Here is a 15,153-nt window from a genome sequence, read left to right as displayed (position 1 = left end):
CTTTGGATAGATCATGTGGTATGCGAATACGTTCCAATAAAACTGCTTAATAAACAAATAAGTAATTGTGCAAGAATAGCCAAAAACAGCAGCTATGTACAGCAGGGGAAACACAGATTGAGAGGTAAGAACTTTTCTTGTTTTTTTTTTGTCTGTTTTTTGTTTATTATTATTATTGAAATAATGAAAATGTTTTAATAATGATTGAAGTGATGAGTGCACAACTATGTGATTATACCAAAGACCATTGATTATACACTTTGGATAAACTCTATGTTTTATTAATATGTATCAATAAAATTTGTTTTTAAAAAAATTAATCCTTAAAAGAATCAAACTGATTCCAAGTAACTTAATTGCATTCCAAAACAAAGCCAACACTAAAGGAATACAACAAAATCTAACAATCAAGAATGTAACATTCACAACAATGTCCAGGATGTAGTGAAAATAACAAGGCATGCAAGGAAACTGCAAAATATGACCTTTAACCAGGAGAACCCTCCCCCCAAAAAACAACAAAATACCCAGAAATGACAGAGATTATAGAACTAGCAGACAGGGGCATTAAACACAATTGATAAATACGTTCCATATGTTTAAGAAGGCAGAAGAAATTATGAGCATAAGAGAAGGAAGACATTTAAAAGAACTATATTGAATTTTTGAGATGAAAAATAAAACAACTGAAATGAAAAACAGACTGGATAGGATTAATAACAGATTAGAAATTTAGGAAGGAAGGATCAGTGAACATGAAGACACAGCATTAGAAACTATGCATCCAAAATAAAGCACAGATGGACAGAAACGGATTAAAAATGAGCAGTGCATCAGTGATCTGTGGGACAATATCAAGCAATCTACGTTATTGGCATTACAGGAGGAAAAGAAACCAGAGGGGAAGATTTCCTTTAAAGAAAAAATCTTAAAGAAATAATGGCTAAAATTTACAAATTTGATGAAAATTATAAACCCACAGATCCAAGATGCCTAACTCTAAGCAGAATAAATACAAAGAAAATGGCTCCAAGGAACATCATAATCAAATTGCTTAAGTTATTTAAAAAACAAAACAAATAAAAATTTAAAAGCAGCCAAAAGAAAAGGACAAATTATGGCCAGAGGATTAAAAATAAGAATTTAAGTAGAGTTCTTAGCATGAACTATGCAAACTAGAAAACAATAGACATCTTTTTTTTAAAAGATTTATTTTTTTTAATTTCTCTCCCCTTCCCCCCGCATGCCCCAGTTGTCTGTTCTCTGTGTCCATTTGCTGCGTGTTGTTCTTTTTGTCCACTTCTGTTGTTGTCAGCAGCACCGGAAGTCTATGTTTCTTTTTGTTGTGTCATCTTGCTTCCTCAGCTCTCCGTGTGTGCGATGCCATTCTTGGGCAGGCTGCACTTTCTTTCGTGCTGGGTGGCTCTCCTTATGGGGCGCACTCCTTGCGTGTGGGGCTCCCCTAGGCGGGGGCACCCGTGTGGCACAAACTCCTTGCGCCCATCATCACTACGCATGGGCCAGCCCCATTACAGGTCAAGGAGGCCTGGGGTTTGAACCGCAGACCTCCCATGTGGTAGATGGATGCCCTAACCACTGGGCCAAGTCTGCTTTCCCTAGACAGACATCTTTAGAGTAATAGAAGAAGAAGAAAAAAACTGTTCATCCTAGGATTTTTTTACTCAGTAAAATATCTCTCAAAAATAAAGGTAAAATAGGGAAGCAGCTGTGGCTCAATCAGTTGGGCTCCCATCTACCACGTGGAGGCCCTGGGTTTGCGGCCAGAGGCCTCCTTGTGAAGGCAGGCTTGCTGGCCCGCTGCAGAGGAGAGCAGCTGGCCTGCAAGTGCCACGGAGAGCCAACTCAGTAAGGTGACGCAACAAAAAGGAAGACAAGTAAAAACACAGAAGAGCACATACTGAATGGACAAAGAGCAGACAACAAGCAAGCCACAAGAGGGGGGTGGAATAAAAATAAATACAGACACAGAACGCACAGTGAATGGACACAGAAAGCAGACAGCAAGCAAGTCACTAAGGGTCAGGGAGAATTAAAAAAAAATGAAGGTAAAATGGACAACAAACATTGATAATTAATTGCCAAACAATTTATTCAGACAAATACTGAAATAATTCATTGCTAGTATACTTGTACTACAAAAAAATGCTAAAAGAAGTTATTTAGGCTAGAGGAAATTAATAACAGATGAAAATTCACTTTTACACAGAGGAATAAAAAGACTATCCGAAATGGTAAACAGCTGGGTAAATATGAAAGTAATTTTATTCTCATTCTCAAATCTTTAAAAAAATAATTGACTGTTTAAAACAAAAAATAACAACACTGTACTAAATAAAATCTATGACATAGTACAAAAACAGGAGGGGAGAAATATTAGCATATAGTTTTAAAGTTCATACACTATACACAAAGTGACATAATATTATTTGAAAGGAGATAAGGAGAATTTAAAGACATATATTATAAACACCAAATAAACTACTAACGAAAAGATAAAACAAAGATGTATAGCCAATAAGCCGATAATGAAAATAAAAGGAGGGTCAAAAATAAGAAATTCAATCCAAAGTCAGGCAAAAAAAAGAGAAAAAATGGAAGAAAGAACAAACAGGACAAATAGAAAACAAACAACAACATGGCTGATTTAAATACAACCATATCAATAATTATAATGTAAATTATTTAAACATAAAAACTAAAAGGCAGAAACTGTAATTTTGGATTAAAAAGCAGACCCAACTATATACTTTCTATAGGAAATCTACTTTAAAAATAAAGACATAGACAGGTTAAAATAAAAAAGATGGAAAAGATATACCATGCAAACATAGTAGCGATCATCTCAACATCAGACAAAGTAGACTTCAGATTAAGGAGTATAACCAGGGAAAAAGAGAAGGAATTTCATAATGATAAAGAGGTCAATTCATGAAGAGGACATAACCATCCTAAATGTATATGCACATTTCAAAACACATAAAGCAAAAACTGATAGAATTAAAAGCAGAAAAACAAAAATTTACAATTATAGTTGGAGATTTCAACACTCTCTCTTAGTCAATAATAGAACAGATAGAAAACCAATAAAGGTATGAAAGGGTTGAACACTTCCAAACTAATTTAAATATAGAATAATCTACCCAGTGACAAATGAATATACATTCTTTTCAAGCATATAAGGAACATTTACCAAGACAGATCATACTCTGGATCATAAAATAAGTCTCAATAAATTTAAGAGAATTGAAATAATACAAATTATATTCTCTGACTACACAGAACTAAATGTAAAATCACTAATAGAAAGCTATTGGGAAAATAATCAAGTGTTTGGAAATGAAACATTATACTTCTAAATAATGCATGGGTCAAAGAAGAAATCACAAGGTGAATTAGAAAATATTTTTAATGGAATGAAGACAAAAGCATATATCAATATCTCTGAGGGAAGCAGACTTGGCCCAGTGGTTAGGGTTGTCTGTCTACCACATGGGAGGTCTGTGGGTCAAACCCCGGGCCTCCTTGACCCGTGTGCAGCTGGCCCATGTGCAGTGCTGATGTGTGCAAGGAGTGCACCCCGTAAGGAGAGCCGCCCAGCGTGAAAGAAACTGCAGCCTGCCCAGGAATGGCACTGCACACACGGAGAGCTGACACAACAAAGAGAAACACAGATTCCTGTGCCGCTGACAACAACAGAAGTGGACAAAGAAGAACACGCAGCAAATGGACACAGAGAACAGACAACTGGGGTGGGGGGGAAGGGGAGAGAAATAAATCAAATAAATAAACCTTAAAAAATATATATATATATATCGCTGAGATATAGCTAAAGCAGTACTTAGAAAAAAATTTATAGCACTAAACAAATACCTTTAATTAAAAAAGGTTTCAAATTAATTACCTCAGCTTCTACATTAAAAAGCTAGAAAAGAAGAGCAAATGAAATGCAAAGTAAGCATAAAGATGGAAATAATAAATATCAGTATAGAATTCAATGAAACATAAACAAAAAAACCATGGAGAAAAATCAATAAAATGAAAAGCTTGCTCTTTGAAAGATCAATAAAATTGAGGAGCCTCTAGCCAGACTGATCATGAAAAAAGAGAGAAAAGCCAAATTACCAATAATAGGAATGGAAGAGATTACAGGATAATAAGATAATATCATAAACAATGTTATGCCAATAAATGAAACAACTTAGATGAAATGGACAAATTACTTCAAAGACACAATCTAGCAGAGCTCACCCAAGAAGAAACAGATAACCTGAACAGCTCTATATTTATTAAAGAAATTGATTACTGGATTAAAACCTTCCCACAAAGAAAACTCCAGACCCAAATGGCTTTACTGATGAATTTTAGTGAACGTTTAAGAAAGAACTAATACCAGGGCTCCAAAAACTCTTCTAGAAAATAGAAAAAGGGGGAAACTCTTACCTACTCATTTTATGAGGTCAGAATTACCCTGATACCAAAGGATTTTAGAAAAAATAGAAAATATATTGAAGACCAAAGGATACCTAATGTAGCAGGACAAACGTGGTGAACACTGAAAACATCTAGAAAAGGAAGAGTTTAGAGGTTTGAAAAGACTTTAGATATTGTCACATTGTCCTCTGTGAAAGGTTTTCTAAGTGCAAAACCCTGTAAGGCATAGTATTTGATAGCATAGACTTTCGAAGCTAGACTGCCTTTGTTTAGATCCTGGCCCTCCCACTTACTAGTTGTACAACTTTGGCCAAGTTTACCTAATTTCTCTGTGCTTCAAACTTCCCATTTAGAAATGGAGATAATAACAGAACCTCACTCATATGGTTGTTATGAAGATGAAATGAGTTAATATATTTAAAATGTTCAGAATAACAACTGGCACATAGTAAGCACTGCATAAGTATTTGTTGTAACTATTATTAGATGTTATGTTAGTAGGTTGTTGTCTTTATTTAGTCATGATATTTGCCCTAAAAAATGAACTAAAATAGTACAAGAATTGACTGTTATTGTATTAGTTTCCAGTGGCTGCCATAAGAAATTACCACAAATTTGATGGTTTAAAACAATGGAAATTTACTCTCTCATCGTTTTGGAGACCATAAATTCAATATCAGTTTTATAAGACTGAAATCAAGGTATTGGTAGGGCTTCTTTCCCTCCAGAGGCCCTAGGGGAAACTCTGTTCCAAGTCTCTTCTTTCCTGGTGGCTGCCAGCAATCTTTTGCTTGTGGGGACATCACTCCAACTCTGCCTTTTTGGGCACACTGCCTCCTCCTCTTCCATGTGCATGTCAAACTTCCCTGTGTCTCTCTCTTATGAGGATACTTGTGGATATCCTTGACAAGAGGATAATCTCTCTATGTCAAGATCCTTAATTTAATAACATCTGCAAAGACCCTTTTTTCTGATAAGGTAACATTGACAGGTTCCAGGGATTAGGACCGGCTATCTTTGGGTGGCCATTATTTAGACTAATACACTCATTGCTAGGAATAGAGACATCCAGTGTGGAAATCACAACGTAAACTTTTTTTTTTTAAAGGGTATTTAGCTTTCTTACAACAAATCTGTTAGTACATGCATCCATATTTCAAGGCACAACCCATTCACCAGGAGGTATATCCCTAAACTGTAGGCACAGCATCCACAATGAACTAAAACATCTTAATATACAAACTCAAATCTATAAAATTATGACAAACATCACAAACTTGGTGATAGTGGGGGTATTCCTAGAAACTGACTTTTCCATGAATCAAATAAATTGTTCCATTTAATCCTACAATTCTTTGATAATAATACTAATATTATCCCCATTACACGTAAGAAGACTGGAGCCCAGAGAGGGTGAAGATTTGAAGAAGATATGAAGATCACAGTTAATAATTGGTAGAGGCAGTGTGGCTCCAATGTCCATGCTGTTAACCATTATACCCTGTACCCTACACCCATTATACCCTACTGCCTCTCTAGAGGCCAATGAAAGGTACCATGCACAGTACAAAACTCCAATACATTAGAGTATAAAATGGCTTGAATACTATAATTTTTTTCCCAAACAAATGCAAGTCTTGTTTGTAACTGAAAAGATAATAAAATTGGGAAGAAAAGGAAATGCTGAATGATAGGCATTCATATGGGACAGAGATCTACATTTCAAATCAAAATGCATTTTGTAGTCAATATTTTAGATCACAAACAATCCATCATTTATAGGTAAAATAAGAAGGGTCTCTTGTGATGTCAGCTATTAGAGAGATGGATTTTTCCCTCACGAGTGCTATACCTACAATTTAGATGACAGTATTACCAGATAAACATCTATCCTGGAGTGTGGCTTTATAGATGAATCAGTTAGGTTTTTCTTAGGAGCCACTACCTAAGAATAGAAATATGGCACAAGATATACTTGTACTTAAGCTTTTTCTAAAGAAAAAGAATTTAAGTATTAAATATTTGTCTAAACCCGTATCACCCTATACTCAAAAGATTAACTTAGAGCAAATTTTAAAGAATATCCACTAAGTATAGTGCAGGACCTCCAAATTGTTATCAACGTCTTATAAACATATTCCTTCCTGGACAATGGACCATTTAGAAAGTTCTTAACAAACATTTGTTGAATTTATTAATTAATACTATTTCAGAGTAGAATTTAGAGAAGATCTACGTTTATATATGGTTCCTCAGAAGAAGCATGTGCCTTATAACAGTCAATATTTGCCCTGGAGAACTCTACTACTCAGTCTCTCTTCAAGAAGGAGAACTTACTCCTTATGTTTCATGAAAAGTCTAAAGCCACCTTTAACTATACCCATGATTTCTACATCTTTTTATTCTCCCAATCAGAAAGAGAACAGGAAAAGATCATTGCTTCCTCAGATCTATATAAATTCCTGCGAGGGTCTCTCTTCTGTCAGGAAAAGCTTCCTTGCAACCATCTTTACACACTCACTCCATTCCTTCCCCTTTTGGTTCAATGGTTGGTATAAAAATTAATTTGAATTGAAGCTTATGTTAATCAGGTTAATGGACTCACAAAATTTTAGACACTGTTTTATGCCCCAAACTGCTTCTCCAAGGGCCTGTCCATCTTCTTTAGAAATCTGAATGTAATTCTCTTCAGTTCAAATATTTTTAAACACATTTAATGGTATGCTGGATGTTGCTGGCAATAGGTAAAGAAAGGAATATTCTCCTAAGGGCACCTGGCAAATATCAGTCATTAGGAAGATGAAGAGGTATCCCAATTCTAAGTAAGCAAGGTATCTAATTCATAAAGATCAGCTTTGATAAGGAGTCAGAAGAGGCAAAGACCAAGAAAAAAAATCTGGGTCACTTGAAATGATAAACTCAAACCAAAGATTCTGTGTAATCAGAGGTCATGACCTGGATAAAAGAATTGGAATTTCATTAATTCATTCACCAAATATTTACTACACATCTGCCAGTGCTTAGTGCTGGGAATATAGTAGTGAATAAGCCAGACAAAGACCCTGTTTATTTCATAAAGTTTATAGTCAAACATTTGAACAGTGAACCAATGTTGACTTTGCTATAACCAATTATCTTCTGGGCTAAGGGCTCATTATATGATTTCCTACAAAGGCCAGATTGGTTTCATAGTATGGATGGACCAGAGACCTAAAGATAGAGAAAAGATGAAGAAGTCCTCAATGGAGCAGAATTGGCAAGCCAAATCAAATGGTCTTTGACATATATAATGGTTTCTTTACATTTTGATCTTCAATACCGATAGTACAAGAACCTCCTGATGAGGAGATGAAGAAGAGTACGTTTCTCCCAGGGCATAAGACTAGGTACTTACAGTGTACTTAATTTTTCTAAATAGAGTAAAAGTAAACCAAGGTACCTAAGCTCATTCAACAACCATTTATTTAACATCACTATGGGCAAGGGATGATTTTAGAAATTGAGGACACAGAAATGAAAAAGACATCATCTCTAGCAATTACAACAATTAGGGAAGTGTTAAAATAGAGATGATAAAGTACAAAGAAAGACCAGAGAGGAAGGATACTAATTCAATAAAAGTAAGTTAGAAAATGCTTGAGAGATGATGCTTGAATTGAGTATATTTTTTTCATTTTATTATTATTATTTTTAAAGATACATAGATCACAAAAAATGAACTCTTAAAAGGTCAAGAAGTTTGTTGTTTGAAGCTGATAAATTTTGTGGTAATTTGTCACATAGCAATTGATAACTAGGACAGTGCTTTATGGAAACCGTACCAATAGCACAAATGGGAGACCATGGAGAATACTTGATCATCTAAACTTTGTTTCATGAAAGGTTATACCTTAAGTCTGTTCATATTTTTAATCTCACATATTCTTAAACTCACTTGGTCCATGTTGGGAGTAGAAAATGAAAGCAAGCACTCTGAATGGGGATAAGATAAGTAATGGGAGAAGACAACACAATCTCAGTCTTGTATAATATCCTTCACAAAGGAATCCAGGTTGGATAGTGTTAGAATTTAGTCAAATGATCAACTAGCATCAAGACTTGGTCAAATGATTACTCAGGGATATTAGGAGAGGGAAGAGCAAGAGAGTGGTAAAAGCTGTTTTGAAAGAGTAATGAGTAATGATTGTGAAATCAGGAAAATTTAATTTGTTGTCAAATCCAGGTTGTGACTATAAAGCCAAAATTGAAAGATAATATTAAAAAAGCCAGAAAGTAGATAAGGGAATAGAGTAGGCAACAAAGGGAAGAGATGAACATGAGCATTCAAGACAACTGGGCTAGACAGGGCCATATGGTTCAAAGCTGTTGGGCAGTACAGCATACAGCCTGATTAAAAAGGCACCAGATGAGGGCAAACAAGTTGTATTACACCTGCTTAGCCCCAATTTGTTTCAGTAGGTTAAAAATTGGTCTCCAAAATGTCCCATCAGCAAATGGGTATATTCGACCATAAGTGGAATAGAAATTAACTCATTTCTTCTTTATGGTGGGAGGAACAGCAGCATCTGGACTCTATAACTCTCTCCAATAATATCCTAAATGATGGGTAAGTTTGTAGAAGTCATTCTGAATAAATAATCCCTTGCCTCTTCATTCTCTATCCTTTTCACACTGGCTGTGCATGTACTAGTACTTTAAGCTTAAAATGTCCCCCTTTTGCCTTTGACACCACTGGACACAAGGAATCCAAAATGAGAGGACCATAGGAAAATGTGATTGTTCCCTACACAGTAAGGACTTTAGGCCATGCAACCAAAACAAAGCATACAGCACAAATGCTTTTGCAGGTTCAAGAGGTAGTATCAATGCCTTTAGGCAAGAAGGCTACATAATTTTGGGGGCCCAGTGTAAAATGAAATCAAGGAGCACCTTAATAAAAACTATTAAGAATTTCAAGATGGCCACAACAGAGCATTAAACCAAACATGGGCTCCTTCTAAGCACAGGGCCCTGGGAGATCACACAGGCTGCAAACCCCAAACCCAAGAAGCCAGTCCTGCCTCGGGCAGAAGAGCAAGGTCCTTTGGAAAAGCTTTAGAGCTATGTGACCTTAGGCAATTTTCTTAGTCTCTCCATGCTTTTAAGAGGTTGCATGATTTTAATCCAGTATTGTGAGGAATACATAGGATAATGAATAGAATATATACAGAGTGCTTAGCATGTATTAAGTGATCCATAATGGTAGCTATCATTTTATTATTCAATGAAAGATACAGGTAATTACGGAAGCAGTAAGTTTATGAAATGAATTGCTCAACTGCTATTAGGATATGCAAGAGAAAGAATGATACTTTAAGGCAACTAAAATAATGAAGCAGATAGGGAAGGGCAAATCTTTTGCTTGACGCTCCTGCCTTCTCTAACTACTTTCCCAGTTCTTCATTTCATTGCCAAACACACAAAGGGTGATCTACATGCTGTCTCCATGTCTTAACAGCATCTGATATCACAATCTTCTCTAATAGTGGCTTTAACTATCCCAAGGCCACTCCCTCTAAACCAAAGCCATCACTTAAAAAAAGTAACTAATAACCTATTTATTAAATAGATCGGTGTTTCCCACTCACTCTGTACAGTTTCACACTGCTAACCAATTCCTCAGCTTGACACCCTCTCCTTTTGATTTCTGATACCACACTCCCATGGCTAACAGCATACCTAGTTGGCTTTGCATCTCTCAGGTATGTGACAAATGGTGGTAAATGGAATGCATGTTGGCCTAATAAATTAAATGGTTCTTTTGCTCCTCTGTTATCGTTTATTTTCTACCATACTGACCCCATTTTCTTCTTCCTACCTCCCTAAATGTAGGCAATCTCCAATTTAGTCATTGGTCCTCTATGCTTCTATTTCTATGATATCACCACTGGCAATCCCAGCTAATCTTATGACTTCAATTATTACCTATTGATAACACAATTACACCTTCTGTATGTAAGACGCCCTGAACTCTCTCTTTTGAACACTAGCTCTCACTTCCAAATGCTTAGGGATGTATCTGCTTAGAAGTCCCAATATCACCTCAAGATATCTAACACTTAGCCTCTCCTCTTCTTCCTCCAACCAGCTTTCCTTCTGTCTATTCTATCTCTGTTAGTCCTGTCACTTAGGTTCAAGGCTATATTTGACTCTTATCTCTTGTCCTCCACATGCAATCATTCACAAAGTCCTGCTCATTTTTTTCTTCACAGTACTTATTGAACCCACTTCCTCTTTTCACCCCCACCACCCTAATTCAATTCCTTATTCCCACATACCCAATAACCTACAAACTGACTATACAGTTCCCATTCTCTCCCTACTAAAGTTTATTCTCCACATTGCTGTTGAGAATTTTCTTAAAACACTACTTTAATTATCTCATGCTTTCCTACCTAAACATCTTTAGACTTCCCATAATCTACAGGGTAAAATCCTAACTCTTTAGTTCAGCATTCAATGCCTGCTACTATCTGGCCTTAATCAACCCTTCCAATCTTACAATTTCTCTATTGAAACTTTCTGATCTTGCCAGATGGGTCAACTTCATCAATTGATGACTGAAAACTTCTTTCCATATTCCAGCACTACGTTTTATGAACATTATTCTTCCTGTCTGGAAATCCCTTCTCTCTACATAACAAAATTTACCATGTCTCTGAAAAGAGCCTTCCCTAACAATCATAGTCCATAATGATCTTTTCCTTTTCTCAATTCCTATAATGACATATATTTAGTACTTTAAAAATTTACTGAATTACTGGTTTATATTTGTGATTTTACTTAATTCTCACACCAACTATATGACGTAGGTAGTGTTATTACAGATGAAGAAACTGATGTCCAATAACTTGCCCAAATTCACATAACAAATAACTGGTAGAAGTGAGATCTAAATACTTGTTTAGCTGAGAATAATGCCCATATTATACCACTTCTCTCATTTTCCTGTCTCTTCCACAGCACCCAGCATCGTTTTTGCACACAAACTGATGTTCATTAAAATATGCTGATTGAGAAGATTGCTTAAATATCACCCATGGTTCTCTAGCACTTAGAGAATTATCAGTCTTCTCAGGAGTGCACATTAGGCATATCACCCCAGGGTCAGCTTCTTTACATGGCTTGAACTGTAATACAGTTAAAAACAGGATTTCCGAAAACTCACCATCATGTTTTAAAAATCAAACCAAAATAAATTTTGGTTTAAGCAAAGCTAAAAGGTGTTTATCTGATTCAACATTAGGGGAGTTTTGGGTCCATCTTACTACTTCTGGGCCCATTCTTACTGTTTTCAAATAATGAGGAAGTAAAAATAAGCTGGCTAGTTGATGAGTTGTGAGGTAAAAGGGACTATAATTCTAAAGGTGGGTGCAATGGCAGCAGAACAAGATTTTTTTTTCTGCTTTGGTAGCCAAGACCTCAGTAAAGGAAACTCAATAAAAATGAATCATGAGTAGAAATTGGGATCTAGAGAAGAGAATGGAAGGAGAGATAAGAGAATGAAGGAGGCACTGGAAATACCCTATTAAGATTGCACTCTACTTTTCAGCATAGTTGCTTGAAACTGTTAGATCCACATTAACAGTGGGTTAATCATTTTTGGATGATTTATGTCCTCAGTTCTGGACTGCCTACTCTGACCCATATCATAGTTCAAATCCTCTCTTGCTTCAGATACTTTCAGCTTCTGATCTTATTACTCATTTCCTAAGGTCTCACAGATTTGATATTTAATATTGTTTCCCTAGTTATAATCCTTATTTTCCTCCTTTTGTATGGTTTAGATTTGCTCTCTCATGATGCTGCCCCTAGCTGCCTTTGGCAAACATTACGCTGAGTTTCAGGACCTTGGAGCCATTGTAAAGGATCCTCTTTCTACCTCCATATGTTAGACCCTTACTTGGAAAGATATGGTTCACAAAGGAATGAGGCTCAAAAACTGATGAGCGGGAAAAGTGGGGGAGAACAGTCAGAAGGAAAATATCACTGGAAAATTGTGGTGGGACTTAGAAGTTTTAGGTTACCTTTGGGAAGTTACATTATTGAGAAAGGAAAAAAGCTATGGTTGCAATATAAGGCCATTCCCTAGACATACCATACTCTTCATCATTTCCTCTGCTTTGGCTGCCTTTCCTGTCCTTCCCATTCTTCTGCACAAAGTAAACTCCTACTTATCCTTCAAGACCTTGCTTAAACATGTTCTTTTCTTCTCTTGAAGGCTTCCCTGACCCTCTCAGATAGCTAATTGCTCCCTCTTCTGTGCTTCCAGAGTCTTTATATATGCATCTATTATAACTATTAACACTTACTGGTAATTTTATTCCTTTCTCTCCAATTCCTTCTTTGAGACAAGGATTAATTATATATTCATCTTCCATCATCAAGACATAGCAGAGTAGCTAGTATATAACAAGTGTTTGCTGTTGTGTAATAAAGGGCATCGAAAGCAACATGGATGTGGAATTTGCACTTCACTTTGCAAAAATCAAATTGGCTCCTGGTACTTTTCATGTGTAGCCATGTTGTTCCTTGATGTAGAAGAAATGACTTCAGTTCCATAAAGGAAATTCTACTGATGTTCCTGGCACATGAGCCAGTTTTTCATCCTTACTATTGATAGGAAACATTCCCCCCCGCCACTTCCAAGAAACTCCCAGGACAAGCTTAATATTGGTCGCACATCTCTCATCCTACCATTTTTATTGTAGTGAAAGCTCAATTACACCGTGAAACTAAAGCTGCCACCAGTCTTAGTGCATTGGGGGGAGGGAGGGCTGCTTAATTAAAAGAGATGCTTCTCTAGCAGACACACGACGGGGGGTGGGGTGCGGGGTTTATAAAAAAATTGTCAGAAACTCACGCCAAACAGCCACTTCCTCTGTACATGACAGGCCAGATTCAGGTGTCCAGCAGAGACCTTTTTCCGTAAGTGTCAGGTCAGCACCCAGCACAGAAAACATGAGGCTAATGCCTCGCTTGGGCATTCCTCCTTCCCAAACCTGGCAAATCTTGGGGCCTGCTTTTCCTTTAGGGGATCGTCCTCTCCTCCCAGCACGGGCAATCTCCAGTTCCCTCTGCAGGCGTCCCCAAGGCACCAATCTTGCCTTCGGCCCAGAGAGGGCCCCAGCTTGACTCCGGGTCAAAAGTGCCGGCGCCTGGCCTGACAGAAAGCGAGTGACGACCGACGCCGAGGTCAGGCCCAGGCCCGACCCCCGCGTCTCCCGATACACTGCGGGACGCACGAGGAAGAAGCAGGCCCCGCAAGACACTGGCTGCTGAGGCGCGGGCCTCTACGCGGGACGCGGCCGGCACCGGGGAAACCGCGCGACTGTCCGTACTTCCAGTCCCCAGACCCAGAGCTTCCCAGCACCCCTCGCCGCGGCTGGGTCCCGGCCCGGGGGCGCCGCGGCTAGTCGGTCCGCCGGCAGGGACTGCTCGGTTCTCGCGCGGGCCCCACGCCACGGATCCAGGAGGCCGCTCGCTGCCTGCCTGCCAGAGCCCACGGCAGTGCCCCGCCCCACGCGGCCCAGTCGTGACAGCTGGGTGCCCAAAGGGTTAAGCCGGCAGCGCCGCGGCCCGCGTCCCCCGCGCGCTGCCCGCCCGCCGCGAGCCCGCCCAACGCGCACGCGCCCGCCCGTTACCTGCGGTCGCGTTCGCGCTCCTCCTCCACCTGGCCGCTCTTTCCCGGGGGCCGCCCCTCAGCCCGCCCCCTCGGCTCGGCGCCGCGTACCCAGCTGGCTACTCGGATGCGGCCGGTGGAGGAGGGGCGTGGGGTGATTACCATGTATTAGCATACCAGCGCGCATCACGTGGCCGCTCTAGCCAATGGTCACTCTGGAAAGGCGGGGATTGGGGTGAACACGCCTCGGTGCTGCTCCCGGCCTGAACCGGTAGCCATGGCAACGGCAGGCAGGGCGGGGGAGTGGGGAGGCACTGGAGCCCGGTGGCCCCCCGGGAGCAGCTCCCTTACCTAAGTTGCGCGTGGCGGGGCCGCGTACTTTTTCCATCCCTCCGATGGAGGGGCTCAGCCAGATTTACATTCAGCAAACATTTATTGAGACTTTACCACGTGACTAATACTTTCATGGAGAATACGATTCTCGGGGTAACGCTGTGATGTCTGTCCTATTAACCCCCCTTGAGAAGGGAACGCGGAGGCTCAGAGAGGTTAGGTCATTCTCCCAGAGTCACACGACACAGTAAATGGCCAAAATGAGTCCATTTCCGACTTCAGGCACAGGACTCTCGCGGGTTGTTTTCTCCAGTAAGGGTCTCCAGCACCTCTTCACAATTCCAGGTATGCTAAGCAGTTGAGAAAGTCCTTAACCATAATTGGTCCAGTGCTTTACTGTTTCTTTACAATGACTTTTGAGGGCAGAAGGCAGAACAGATGAGGAGAAATGAGGCCTAGAGAGGTGATGACACCTGACCTGGGATAAACAGCTATTAGGAGCTTGTGCTTAAATCCTATGATTTACATTCAAGTTCACTACTTTATAAACTTTTTTTTTTCCCCAGGAGGTACTGGGGATTGAACCCAAGACCTGGTACATGGGAAGCATGCACTCAACACACTTGAGCTACATCCTCTCCCCTATAAACCTTTAAATTCAATCTTTTCAACACAGCAGGTATTGCTATGACCATTTTATAGATAAA

The 15,153-nt window shown here is 39.0% G+C and overlaps 1 protein-coding gene across 9 annotated transcripts in view; it reads right to left on the bottom strand.

The window, feature by feature from the left end:
- PHC2 (polyhomeotic homolog 2) overlaps positions 1-14,259 on the bottom strand; it is a 130,672-nt gene extending 116,413 nt beyond the window's left edge. For 5 of the 9 annotated variants that reach the window (XM_058303942.1, XM_058303944.1, XM_058303947.2 and 2 more), the window contains exon 1: positions 13,355-14,137. The gene's annotated coding sequence lies outside the window, so the exon portion shown is untranslated. Of the gene's footprint in view, positions 1-13,354 lie in introns of all 9 variants that reach the window. The other 4 variants (XM_058303941.2, XM_058303943.2, XM_058303948.2 and 1 more) reach the window with 1 other exon arrangement.
- Between the last annotated feature and the right edge of the window lie 894 nt (positions 14,260-15,153).

Source organism: Dasypus novemcinctus, chromosome 9 (assembly GCF_030445035.2).
Source record: "Dasypus novemcinctus isolate mDasNov1 chromosome 9, mDasNov1.1.hap2, whole genome shotgun sequence".
Lineage (NCBI taxonomy): Eukaryota > Metazoa > Chordata > Mammalia > Cingulata > Dasypodidae > Dasypus > Dasypus novemcinctus.
This window is presented reverse-complemented; position numbering and strand designations above follow the sequence as displayed.